Genomic DNA, 14,157 nt, shown 5'->3' with positions numbered 1-14,157 from the left:
TTTAGAACATTCACATCTTCTGATTTCTGCTTCCCTCGGATAGCTTCAGAACTTTGAATGTCTACTAACATCACTTCATGCTAGATTTGTATCAGAACATTGTTGAATGTACCAGAGCATCATTTGAGCATCTCTACATCCTGAAATGTTACAGAACAAAAACTAAACGACAAAAGTCAGCATGAACGAGTTAGAACATAAAATGTATATTCAAATACATGATATGTATCAGAGCCAAATGTATCAGAGCATTTTAGGCTAAAAACATGTATCAGAGCAAATAATGTATCAGAGCCATAACATTATGTGTATCAGGGCAAATAGAATTTTGTCAGAACAGGATAGACAATGATATTCAAATTCTATTATCAGTGCTTCTGATTCATTCTTCTTTCTCGCTTCTGATCTCTGAAGTTTGACAGCACTCAGCTTGCTTCAGTTTCAATGGTTTTGCTTCTAGTGTTTGCTTTGAAGATTCACTTCACTTCTTTGTACCTGCAAAACACTTAAACCATATAGAACTTGCAGTTCTTGTTAGTGAATGTGTGGGAGCCTTTACCCAGCAACTGATAGATTTAATCAAATCATTTATCATTTATCTTTCTCCCCCTTTTTGTCATAACATCAAAAAGTATATATAAAAAGATTCAGATGTATAAAACGACAAAAGAAAACATTTACTGGAATGTAAAACACAAAGAAACTTTTTCATAGATAAATCAAAAAAGGATTACAAAACGGAATGCAGGAAAACAGATGCAACAAGGAAAGGAGACTACAAAGACTAAAAGACTAAGATCCTAGCCTACGCAAAATCCGCGCCAGAACAGCATGAATCCCGTCAGTGCTTGCAGCTTGCCTTGTCATGAAGGAACGAAACTCAGCATTGGCTGCTTCTTGCGCATCCAAACGAGAAGCCAGCATATCTTGATTCTGATGAAGAGTTTCCAAGGTCTCCATCAGAGCTGAGGTTTCACCCGAAGAAGAAGCACCAGTATTTCTGCCCAGAGGGACAGCAATCTCAGCAGAGTGATCTTCTGGAAGATCTTCAGCTTGTGCATCTCCCATTTCCTCATCTGAGTCTGACTCAGAAAGAGCCTTAGTATATTCTGGTTCAGGCAGCTCAGAAGTTCCATCTTCCAATGCTTGAAGAATAGCTGCAAGGTTTGTTGGAGGAGTAGGACCAGCAACTTCAGCACGATAAACCACTACTGGAAAGACCATGTGAGGTGCATTTTCAGAAGGGTTCATTCTGAACCAGTTGAACAGCCACTGAAAATCTCCAGTCAGCACAGGAAACCAGAGCACAGAAGACCGGGGTTTCCACACCACGATATCTCTGCAGAGATTTTCTTCTTCCAACTCATCTGCAGGTATCTTCTCTTCAAGAACTCTTCTGTTCCTGATGAGACAGTGATGGCTGCTCTCACCAACTTCCAACCGGAGACCACGAACACCAGGAGCTTCAGACATAATCCTTCTCTGAGTGTCTGTAGCCTTCTCCAGAAAATCCTGACGAAAGGTATTCCAGAGGTTGTTTGTAGCATACTCATCCAGATGATTAAGGTGAGCAGCACCAAGAATCTCCAACCAGCCACTTACATCAGCATGTAAGAGCTCCAGATATGTTTGAGTGGTAGGGGTTGGAGGGTTGACAGTGATCCTTGAGTCGGGAAGAACAACACTATAGGGATTAGGTGTTCTGGTGGGAAAAGGGTATGAGAGGGATGAAGAAATATCTGAGGGAAGGGTTAAAGGAGAGGAGATATCAGATGGTGAAGAAGGTGGTTCCGAGAGGATGAATGAGGAGGAAGAGGTGGTGGAGGTCTTTGAAGAGGGAGGTGATTGACGAGAATCGTCAAGGGGTTGATATATTTTGAGAGGGTCATAGGAGATCCTGACTCTTTTAGGTTTGGTTTCAGGTTCAGCAGATGCCTTTCTCTTTTGTTTCTTATCATTGTCTTGATTTCCAGAGCCTGACGATGGATTCATGATGAACTTTCAGATAATGGAAATAGCTAGGGTTTATGATATGAAAAGAGAGAGATGAAAAAGAAACCGAATGCAGAGAGAGAGAAATATGAGAGGGAAAAGAAACGTTTGAAGAGTATAAAAAGAAAACTGAAAAGAGAGTAAATGATGAAAAGCATTTAATGTTACGTGACGTGAGGAGAGATAATAAAGACAAATGAAGTGACTGGCACAGTTACCTATGGTCGGCGTCCCTTCAACTGCACGCACGCTTGTCCAGGAATAGTGAACACGTGTTTACCATCTGGATAGCCAGTTACAGCTGTTTTGCTTTGAAGAGAGATTCTGAATCAACTTAGACACTGAAACGTTAGAAATAACTGAATCACAATTTCTAATTGATTTCTATCAGAACTTCTTAACAAAAAAAATTCCATATCAAAGGATACTCATACGTAAGAATTTCTCATCTTCTCATTCTGAGCTTGTTTCTGAAGACCCATTTTGTACCGATTATATTGAATCCATCTGGTCTAGGAACAAGATCCCAAACATCATTCCTTGTAAACTGATTTAGTTCTTCTTGCATAGCAATTATCCAGTCTGGATCTTCTAGAGCATGATCAACAGAAGTTGGCTCGATCAAAGATACAAGACCTAATTGACAGTCTGCATTGTTCCTAAGGAATGCTCTTGTTCTGATTGGATCATCCTTCTTTCCAAGAATGACATCTTCTGAATGACCAGAGATGAGTCTGGATGATCTTCTGACAGATGGTTCTTCAGAAATACTTAGATCCTCCAGAGAAGCTGTTACTTGATCTTCAGATTCTTTGCTTCTGAGGAGCTCTGCTTCTGATGCGTTGCTTCTTGGCTCAACAACTTCTGAGATGTCAATATCATAACCTGCAAAATTATCAACCTGCTTTGGTTTTTCAGAACCAAGCTTATCATCAAACCTGATATTGATTGATTCTTCTACAACCAATGTTTCAGTATTGTATACCCTGTAGCCTTTTGAGCGTTCAGAATATCCAAGAAGGAAACACTTTTGAGCTTTGGAATCAAACTTACCAAGATGATCTTTAGTGTTCAGAATAAAGCATACACATCCAAAAGGATGGAAATATGAAATGTTGGGCTTTCTATTCTTCCACAATTCATAGGGAGTCTTATTTAGAATAGGTCTGATAGAGATTCTATTCTGAATATAACATGCAGTGTTTATTGCTTCTGCCCAGAAATGCTTAGCCATATTGGTTTCATTGATCATGGTTCTGGCCATTTCTTGAAGAGTCCTATTCTTTCGTTCTACAACCCCATTTTGCTGTGGAGTTCTAGGACAAGAGAAATCATGGGCAATACCATTTTCTTTGAAGAATTCTTCAAAGGATTTGTTCTCAAATTCACCACCATGATCACTTCTGACCTTTATGATTTTACACTCTTTTTCAGATTGAATCTGAATGCAGAAATCAAAGAACACTGAATGAGTCTCATCCTTGTGTTTTAAGAATTTTACCCATGTCCAGCGGCTATAATCATCTACGATGACTAATCCATATTTCTTTCCTCTGACAGATGCTGTTTTGACTGGTCCAAACAGATCAATGTGCAAGAGTTCTAATGGCCTTGAGGTAGAAACAACATTCTTAGACTTGAATGCAGGTTTGGAGAACTTGCCCTTCTGACATGCTTCACAAAGAGCATCTGATTGGAATTTCAGATTAGGGAGTCCTCTGACAAGATTCAGTTTGTTAATTTGAGAGATCTTTCTCAAACTAGCATGACCTAATCTCCTGTGCCAGACCCACTGCTCTTCAGAAACAGACATAAGACAAGTCACCTTCTGACTCATAAGATCTTGCAGATCTGTCTTATAAATGTTGTTCTTCCTCTTGCCTGTAAATAGGATTGAGCCATCCTTCTGATTTACAGCCTTGCAAGACTCTTGATTAAAGATTATATCATAACCATTGTCACTTAATTGACTGATAGATAAAAGGTTATGTGTTAATCCTTCTACAAGAAGTACATTAGAGATGGAAGGAGAGTTACCAGATTTTATAGTTCCAGAGCCAATTATCTTGCCCTTCTGATCTCCTCCGAACTTGACTTCTCCTCCAGACTTAAGCACCAGGTCTTGGAACATAGACCTTCTTCCTGTCATGTGTCGCGAGCATCCAGAGTCCAGGTACCATGACATGTTGTGCTTTGTCCTTCTTGCAGCCAAGGATATCTCTTCAGAATCTGATTCTGATGTAGATTCTGATCCGTCATCTTCTGTCGCCATCAGCGCACAGTTGGCCTGCTCATCTTCTGAATCATCTTCTGACTCATCCCAGGTTGCCATAAGACCTTTCTTCTTATGAAACTTTTTCTTGGGACTTTCCTTCTGAAGATTTGGACATTCATTCTTGTAGTGTCCAGGCTCATTGCATTCATAGCACATGACCTTCTTCTTGTCAAATCTTCTTTCATCAGAAGATTCTCCACGTTCAAATTTCCTTGAACTTCTGAAGCCTCTGAACTTCCTCTGCTTGGTCTTCCAGAGTTGATTTAGCCTTCTGGAAATCATGGACAGTTCATCTTCTTCTTCAGATTCTGATTCTTCAGGATCTTCTTCTCTAGCCTGAAAAGCGTTAGTGCATTTCTTGATATTAGATTTTAATGCAATAGACTTACCTTTCTTTTGAGGCTCATTTGCGTCCAGCTCAATCTCATGGCTTCTCAAGGCACTGATAAGCTCTTCCAGAGAAACTTCATTCAGATTCTTCGCAATCTTGAATGCAGTCACCATCGGACCCCATCTTCTGGGTAAGCTTCTGATGATTTTCTTTACATGATCAGCCTTGGTGTATCCTTTGTCAAGAACTCTCAATCCAGCAGTCAGAGTTTGAAATCTCGAGAACATCTTTTCAATGTCTTCATCATCCTCCATCTTGAAGGCTTCATACTTCTGGATTAAGGCAAGAGCTTTTGTCTCCTTGACTTGAGCATTTCCTTCATGAGTCATTTTCAAGGACTCATATATGTCATAGGCCGTTTCCCTGTTAGATATCTTCTCATACTCAGCATGAGAGATAGCATTCAGCAAAACAGTTCTACATTTATGATGATTCCTGAAAAGCTTCTTTTGGTCATCATTCATTTCTTGCCTTGTCAGCTTCACGCCTCTGGCATTTACTGGATGTTTGTAACCATCCATCAGAAGATCCCATAGATCACCATCTAGACCCAGAAAGTAACTCTCCAGTTTATCTTTCCAGTATTCAAAGTTTTCACCATCAAATACCGGCGGTCTAGTATAACCATTGTTACCGTTGTATTGCTCAGTAGAGCCAGATGTAGATGCAGGTGTAGGTATAGTCCTTTCACTTTCATCAACCATCTTTTAAATGAAGCGTTTTTCTCTTCCTGAATCTTTTCTAAACACGGTTAAGTGCTTGCACCTTAGAACCGGCGCTCTGATACCAATTGAAGGATAGAAAAACACTTAGAAAGGGGGGGATTGAATAAGTGTGACTTAAAATCTTGAGCGATAAAAATAAAATGCACAATTATTTTTATCCTGGTTCGCTGTTAACGAAGCTACTCCAGTCCACCCCCGCAGAGATGATTTACCTCAACTGAGGATTTAATCCACTAATCGCACGGATTACAATGGTTTTCCACTTAGCCGCAACTAAGTCTTCCAGAGTCTTCTGATCACAACCTGATCACTCCAGGAACAACTGCTTAGTTCACTCCTAAGACTTTTCTAGAGTCTACTGATCAACACGATCACTCTAGGCTTAGTTCACTCCTAAGACTTTCTGCTCAGCCAACTGCCAAGACTTCCTGCTCAGCCAACTGCCAAGACTTCCTGCTCAGCCAACTGCCAAGACTTCCTGCTCAGCCAACTGCCAAGACTTCCTGCTCAGCTAACTGCTAAGACTTCCTAGAGTATACTGATCAACTGATCACTCTAGTTCCTTACAACTTAATGTAATCTATTCAAGAGTTTACAAATGCTTCTTAAAAGCGATAATCACAACTGTGATATTTCTCTTACAATTTAAGCTTAATCTCACTAAGATATTACAACAGCAATGTAGTGAGCTTTTATGAAGATGAAGATTCTGAGTTTAGATTTGAACAGCGTTTCAGCAAGTTAATTTGAATTGTATTGGTGCGAAAATCGTTCACCTTGCTTCTCATCAGAACTTCATATTTATAGGCGTTGAGAAGATGACCGTTGAATGCATTTAATGCTTTGCGTGTTCCGTACAGCTTTGCATTTAATGTTATACGCTTTTGTCAACTACCTCGAGCCTTGTTCACGCTGTGTCTACTGACGTAGCCTTTAGTAGCTTTAACGTTCCTTTTGTCAGTCAGCGTAGTCTGCCACGTGTACTTCCTTCTGATCTGATGTTTGTGAATACGACGTTTGAATATCATCAGAGTCAAACAGCTTGGTGCACAGCATCTTCTGACCTTGAAGTGCTTCTGAGCGTGATACCATCTTCTGATCTTCAGTGCTTCTGATCTCATGTTCTTCTGATGCTTCCATAGACCCATGTTCTGATTCTGCTTCGACCATCTTCTGATGTCTTGCCAGACCATGTTCTGATGTTGCATGCTGAACCATTTGAGACACATCTTCTGAGCGCTGAATTATGCGTACTCTTTATATATATTTCCTGAAAGGGAAATTGCATTGGATTAGAGTACCATATTATCTTAAGCAAAATTCATATTATTGTTATCATCAAAACTAAGATAATTGATAAGAACAAATCTTGTTCTAACAACATTGAATTTCAGTTTTAGGGTTCTTCGTGTTCATCACAAAATTGATCACCTTAGAGCAAAAATAAATGAATTGTGAGGTTACCATCATGTTCCTCGTGAAAAACCGAGTGAGATAGACCCTTTACTTGATCAAAACAACACAGTTTTGGAGATTTTCAAAATTCAGTTGAAGGTGTGTTCTTGGCGCCATTTTTGATTCAGAAATTTCAAATGTTGAGTTTAAAATATAATCAGTTGGATACGTGTGTATTACAAGCTGCGCGCGCAGCTCAGTTGGCAAGAGTTTTGGTTGGTGAGAGAGAGGGCGTGAGTTCAAGTCCTTGTGGAGACAAAACCAAATTTTTTACAACTATTTTTCTTCATTTTCTTAACAACTTCACTCAATTAATTAACCATTCAAATCAATTCATTTTTGCTTCATTTTTTGCACACCTCTTATTTAATATATATATTTTATGAATATCAAGAAAAATCACAAAAATATATTTATTTAATACATTTTTAATTAAGTTTAAAATGACATGTTTTAAGTGTTTTTTTAATACTTAAAAATATTGTTTTTCATTGATTTTCAAACTTAATCACTTGTAAATATTTTGTGATCAAACCCTAATCATTTAGGTGTTAATTAAGTGTAATCTTTGTGTTTATCTTAATTAATTTGATTTCTTTCAAATTCAAACCGTTTTAAAACAAGCAATCACAATTCATTTCAAAACGATAAACCATTTCTTTTTGATTTCAAAGGAAACTATTGATTAAATCTTTTTAATTGATCAATTGATTTCCAAAACGATGTGGGGCCTCTCGAATATTAGAGAGTCTAAGACCCACTCCTTTTCTTTTTATACAGTCTTTTTTCAAAACAAATAAACTTCTTTCAAAAACAATACTTTTCAACTGTTTTCAAAACAACAAACGACGCGTCTTTTAATAAAACAATCAACCATGTTTCATAAAATAAAACATGGGCCTCCACATAGGTATAAGTCCCATTCCTGTACATGAAATTAGGTATTTCATTGTACACACACCTTTTTGTATATATCTCGTTCAATTTGTTTTTTTTAACTTCGAACAACAAATCAAAAAATGAAGGTTTTCTTTAAATCTTCCCAAAAATACCATGGGCCTCCATGTAGGTATAAGTCCCAAGCCCTCTTGTAAATACCTGTTTACATAGCTTTGAATAAACTCAAGTGGGTCTCTCCCCGAGTATAAGTCCCGAGCCCCCCGTGTTTGCAAACGGATCATGCTTACAGGTATATTTCCTTCATAAACTCCATTATATACACACACCTTGTCATGTATATGTGCTTGTTCATACTTGTTCATATTTGTTCATGTACTTGTTCATATTTGTTCGTACTTGTTCATACTTGTGATTGTGTTATATATATGCTTGTTCAACTTAGTACAACACTAGGTTCCCCATAGCCTCCTATTGGGCTTCGAGCAAAGAATCTCCCTAGTTTAGGTTAGGACATAGAGTATGGTTTCCCGGTGAAATCGCTCTAAGAGCTCAAACCAACTATACCATGCCTCCTCTTGGGCTTCGTACAAACGACTTGTCCCTCCCACAGCCTCATCTTGGGCTTACAATGCAAGGACCTTGGATTGTCCCTCCCATAGCCTCCTCTTGGGCTTACAATGCAAGGACCCTCGGATAGCCTCCTCTTGGGCTTCGTACAAGGACCCACGGGCTTCTTATAAGCATCCCCAATATCCAAATCAAATACCCTAGGAGATTAGACATTTATCATCTATATGATAGGAGTATCTCTTCTATATCATCACAAACAATCAATCAATCAAATAACTCTTTTTGCCACAAGGCTGGCTAATCAATCAAACCTTTTTGCCACCATACTGGCTGATTAATCAAAGTTTTTGTCACAAGGCTTACTTCATTGAAACTTTTGCCACAAGTCTGGCTGATTAATCAAAACTTTTTGTCACAAGGCTGATTTCATTGAAAGTTTTTGCCACAAGGCTGGCTAAAAAGCATCTTTATCATTCTAAGCACCATAAGTGGCATGGCCCAGGGCTTATAATGAAAAGATTTCAAACAAAAAACAAACATATGTATGTGATGATATAGATTAGATACATCGAACATTTAGATGACATTTGTCTCTTTTCCTTTGCTTCCACTAGCATAAGTGGGAACTACGATTGCTCTGACTTTCTCAACATCCCTTTGAGAATACGTAGGCACAAGGTCGTATCCTTGGCGAGCAAAACTTCTCCCTCAAACCATTCAAACCTTAGCACCCGTAGACCCGAGCTACAGATGCTCTGATTCCCTCTAAGGGATATGTATGCAGAGGATCGCGATGATCTTTGCGAGCATAATCAAACAAACACCTTAGGTCCCACCTATTTCATAAGAACCTCTCAATAACATGGAATGAAAAACATAGAAAAGAAACCTATAGAGTACTATAGATACGTTGCTAATACCTTCCCTTCGTATAACCAACCCTCTTACCCAAAGATCTCTCCCCCCACCTTTAAGGTTATTGCAGATTTTTTCCTTTTCCTACTTTGGAAACAATAAAAGTTTGGTCGGAACAAAAGAAAAATCATTTTTTTGAGCACTCGAGCCCAAAGAAGGCATCAGGTGTCTCATCCCGAAAAAAGGATAACGATTTTTCGCCCGTGACAACCATAAAGTGACACTTTTCCCAGTTTAGAACGAGGTTAACTTGTACACATCTGTCCAATACTTTTTCTAGATTTGATAGACATCCTTCGAAATCTTCCCCACACACAGAGAAGTCGTCCATAAAGACTTCAATGAGGTTGTCTATGTAATCAGCAAAAATTGACATCATGCATCTCTGAAATGTCACAGGGGCGTTGCATAATCCGAAAGGCATTCGTCTATAAGAGAATGTTCCATAAAGGCACGTGAAGGTTGTTTTCTCTTGGTCGTAAGGGTGAATTGGGATTTGAAAGAATCCTGAGTAACCATCCAGGTAGCAGTAATAGGAATGTTTTGCTAAGCGTTCGAGCATTTGGTCAATAAATGGAAGAGGGAAATGGTTTTTCGGCTATATTTAACTTACGATAGTCAATACACATCCTTGCTCCAGTCACCTTTCTTTCGGCTATAGATTCTCCTGACTTATTTACGGTAACTGTTATGCCTCCCTTCTTTGGTACACAATGGACCGGACTTACCCACTGACTATCAGAGATTGGATATATAATTCCAGCATTCAGAAGTTTGGTAACTTCATCTTTAACTACTGTGCTCAGGATAGGGTTAATCCTTCTTTGATGCTCCCTAGATGTTTTGTAATCTTCTTCCAACATGATGCGATGCATACATATGGAAAGGCTTATTCCTTTCAGATTAGCAATGTTATATCCTAACGCAGATGGATACTTCCTTAATACTTGTAATAGCTTCTCGGTCTCTATGGCTCCTAGCTCTGCGTTGACTATTACTGGTCTTTTGAGCTCATCGTCTAGATATTCATACCTAAGAGTCTTGGGTAATGGTTTAAGGTCCAAGGCTGGTTTATTTGGGAAAGGCATAGGGTTGGGTGTTAAAGCTAAGCATTCGCTTAAACTATCGTCTCGATATTCCGGACGCCAATTGTCATCTTCGAAAATCAGGGGCATCAGAATCTTTATAACTTTAGAGTAAGATTCTTCTGATAATCCTATCTCTCTTACACATTCATCAATAACATCCACCAGATAACATGTATCTTCTATAGCTGGGGCTTGAAGGAATTATGTTAGAATAAACTCGACCTTCTCCTCACCTATTTCGAATGTCAACTTGCCTTTCTTTACGTCTATAATGGCTCCAACGGTAGCTAGGAAAGGTCTTCCTAAGATTATAGGAGTATTGACGTCTTCTTTTATGTCCATAATTATGAAATATGTAGGGATGTAGAATTGTCCAATGCGGACGGGTACATTTTCAAGAACACCTACAGGATACTTGACAGATCGGTCTGCAAGTTGTACTGATATCTTGGTTTGTCTTAGGTCTCCCATGTTTAGTTTCTCGCAAATGGACAAAGGCATTAGGCTAATACTAGCTCCTAAGTCGCATAAAGCTTTGTCTATAACAAATTCTCCTATATTGCAAGGTATGGAGAAACTTCCTAGGTCTTTCAGCTTAGGTGGCATTTTATTTTGAATTATGGCACTACATTCAGCAGTGAGTGTTATGGTCTCGTTGTCTTCTAATTTCTTCTTATTCGACAGGATTTCTTTTAGGAACTTAGCATATGAGGGCATTTGGGTAATGGCTTCTGTAAACGAAATTGTGATGTTTAACTGTTTAAGAAGTTCGACAAATTTCTTAAATTGCCCTATGTTTTTAGATTTCTTGAGTTTTTGAGGGTACAGGATAGGTGGTTTATAAGGTGTGGAAGTATGTATGGTGCTTCTTTCTCCTCCGTCTCGCCTTCTTTGTCCTCTGCCTCTTTCGGATCACTCGGTTTATCCTTTGGTCTACTTTCCTCCTCAGCTATCTTCCTAGAACATAGCAGGCTTTTTAAGCCTAAGGTCAGTCGGTTCGTCCATCTCTCTACCACTTCGCAGAATAATAGCATGAGCATGTCCTTTTGGGTTTGGTTGTGGCTGTCCTGGAAATGTCCCAGCAGGTGCGGCAGTAGGTGCTTGTTGCTGTGCCACTTGAGAGATTTGTGTCTCAAGCATCTTGTTGTGAGTGGCCAACGTGTCTACTTTAGTCGCTAACTGTTTGATTTGCTCATTGGTGTGCATGTTCTGGTTTATGAAATTCTTATTAGTCTGAGTTTGAGTGGCTATGAAATTTTCCATCATTATTTATAAGTTAGACTTCCTAGGGACAAAGCATTATTGTTCTTGTACGAGAAATTAGGGTGATTCTTCCATCCTGGGTTATACGTGTTTGAGTAGGGGTTTCCTTGAGCATAGTTTACTGGTTTGGGGGAAACTCCTGCCAAAAGTTGGCACTCGGGGGCAGCATGTCCAGACATCCTGCATATTTCGCAATTGGGGGAAATAGCAGCCTCGGCGGCTACAGGTGCTATAGTGAGGTTTTCAATCTTCTGAGTTAGGGCATCGACTTTGGCGTTAACGCGGTCGAGGCTACTTATCTCGTACATCCCACTCTTCGCTGAATATTTCTCTCCAGAAGTTTTCTCTGACTGAGCTCTCTCGCTTCCCCATTGATAATGGTTTTGAGCCATACTTTCGATATGTGCGTAGGCATCATCATATTCTTTATCCATCAGTGCGCCACCTGCGGCAGCGTCAATCGTAGAGGAGACCATTGTAGAAGGTATGGATGATTAACCACTGTTCTAAACCATGATGTGGACAAAGTCTAAGTATGTCCTTGTATCTCTCCCACGCTTCGAATAAAGACTCGTTGTCTTTTTGTCTAAACCCATTGATCTGGGCTCTTAGCATGGCAGACTTACTAGGTGGAAAATAACGTGCCAGGAAGACTTTCTTAAGTTCATTCCAGGTCATCACAGAATTGGCGGGTAAAGACTGGAGCCAGGCTCTAGCTCCATCCCTTAGTGAAAAAGGAAAAAGGCGCAGTCGAATAGCTTCTGAACTGACACCATTTGCTTTTACAGTGTCTGCATATTGCAAGAACACTGACAAATGAAGATTAGGATCTTCCGTCGCATTTCCAGAAAATTGGTTTTGTTGTACAGCTGACAACAGTGACGGTTTCAACTCGAAATTTTTCACCTCAATAGCAGGAGCAGCAATGCTATTGTGAGGTTCAGCTTGCGAAGGAATAGCGTAAGATTTGAGAGGACGCGGCTACTCTCCCATGTTTGATTCTTCAACTGGTTCAAAAGTAGGAGTAGGAACAAGAGTGCGAGTACGTCGTAATCGACGTGATACAGTGATAGAACGCTCCAGTTCGGGAATTGGCAGCACTAAGTCTTCACTTCGAGAGGGAGTCCATGGCATGCACAAAGGGAATTAGAATAATTGAGATTGCCTTAGTCTCTACAACGTAACAGTTAATTACGATTGCCGACTAAATTAGTCCCCGGCAACGGCGGCAAAAACATGATGTGTCCGCAAGTGCACGGATATATCGAAGTAATATAAAAGATTGTCGAACCATAGAGACCAATGTCAACCTACTGTAATCTATTGTTGCTTTGTAAAGCTAAGGATAATGAATGTTTGATTAAGGGGAACCTAAGAACTAAAACTGAAATAAAACTAAGATTAAGATAAATATAGGATAAGAGAGACCGGAATGTGATTCCGCGTACTTCGGGAACTCTGTAGTTCGTTGGCTTATAAAAATGTTAAAAACATATTTAGTCGAAAATATTAGCTTAAAGACTAATCCTCACACTCTCGTGGTTTTGAATAAAGTCACACTCTTCAACCGTAGGATATTGCTCTCGCTCGCCCGCTTAAATCAAAGAACGCGTTTTGAAAACTAAACAAGTTCTAATTAATCCTAAAGCCCTCTCGCTGTGTATAAGATTAATGCCTATTTTTTACTATCTAGTTCGACCCCCACGCTCTAGCAGTGCCGGTTCGAACCTTAATAGATTTCTCACTCTCGTGATGAATCAAGGGCATGACACAACTCCTAGTTATACGCAGTGCTAGGCAAATGTTAAATTGATAGGTAATAGATATCAACACCAAGGATACCGTAACGACACAATGTTCAAAAACTCTCTGCTTATACAAACCAATTCGAATCATGCCATTATAACTTAACCTATATCTCTCGTTTTTCTTTCACTCTTTTCATTCAAGTGCAATCACATTAAGCCCGTTATCCGTACACGCACATAGTAGGGAAATCGGTTAGTGACTATGATCCTTTAGCACGGGGTTCTGGTTTTTAAGCGGTGCAACCCCATTTTTCCCAACTGCGGTTGCGGGGGATCAGACTGTAACCCGCCCTACCAAGTCCAGTACCAGTGACCTATGGGCCAACCAACAGTGAGTGCTTATTATTAAATCCTTATATGCTTAACAACCGTTGGGCTAAATAACCGGGTGAGGGTTACCTAACTTAGAAGGTTATTTTTCAATTAAATCATTCGTTAAAAACAGGATCATTCACTTATATTCATCGACTCCCTACGTAGTTTGTGCTTAAGATGGTGCCGACTGCTAATATAAACTACATAAGAGCTACTTTGAAAACTTGAGCCTAAGGTCTCGGCATAATGGGTACTCAAATTGATATTACATAATTAGAGGGTTTAGGGTGTCAGGATGGTATCGATGTTGTTGAAACATCCTTAAGTATTTCTAACAAAGCCTAAAGTGTGACGATCTATATACTTTCAGAGTGTGTATGCCATGCGTCAAAAAGAAAAAAAATTGTTGGTGGTTAAATTTTTTAAAATTTCGGGGAGATCCAATAGCAACTGAAAATCA

General features: G+C 39.4%; 1 non-coding gene across 1 annotated transcript; it reads left to right on the top strand.

The window, feature by feature from the left end:
* Window positions 1–12,082: 12,082 nt before the first annotated feature.
* LOC131636755 (small nucleolar RNA R71) lies at window positions 12,083–12,189 on the top strand. The gene has a single exon (XR_009294167.1). It is a non-coding gene; the product is annotated as a small nucleolar RNA R71 (small nucleolar RNA).
* Window positions 12,190–14,157: the final 1,968 nt, after the last annotated feature.

The sequence above is a fragment of the Vicia villosa genome, unplaced genomic scaffold, assembly GCF_029867415.1.
Source record: "Vicia villosa cultivar HV-30 ecotype Madison, WI unplaced genomic scaffold, Vvil1.0 ctg.001822F_1_1, whole genome shotgun sequence".
Classification (NCBI taxonomy): Eukaryota; Viridiplantae; Streptophyta; class Magnoliopsida; order Fabales; family Fabaceae; genus Vicia; species Vicia villosa.
This window is presented reverse-complemented; position numbering and strand designations above follow the sequence as displayed.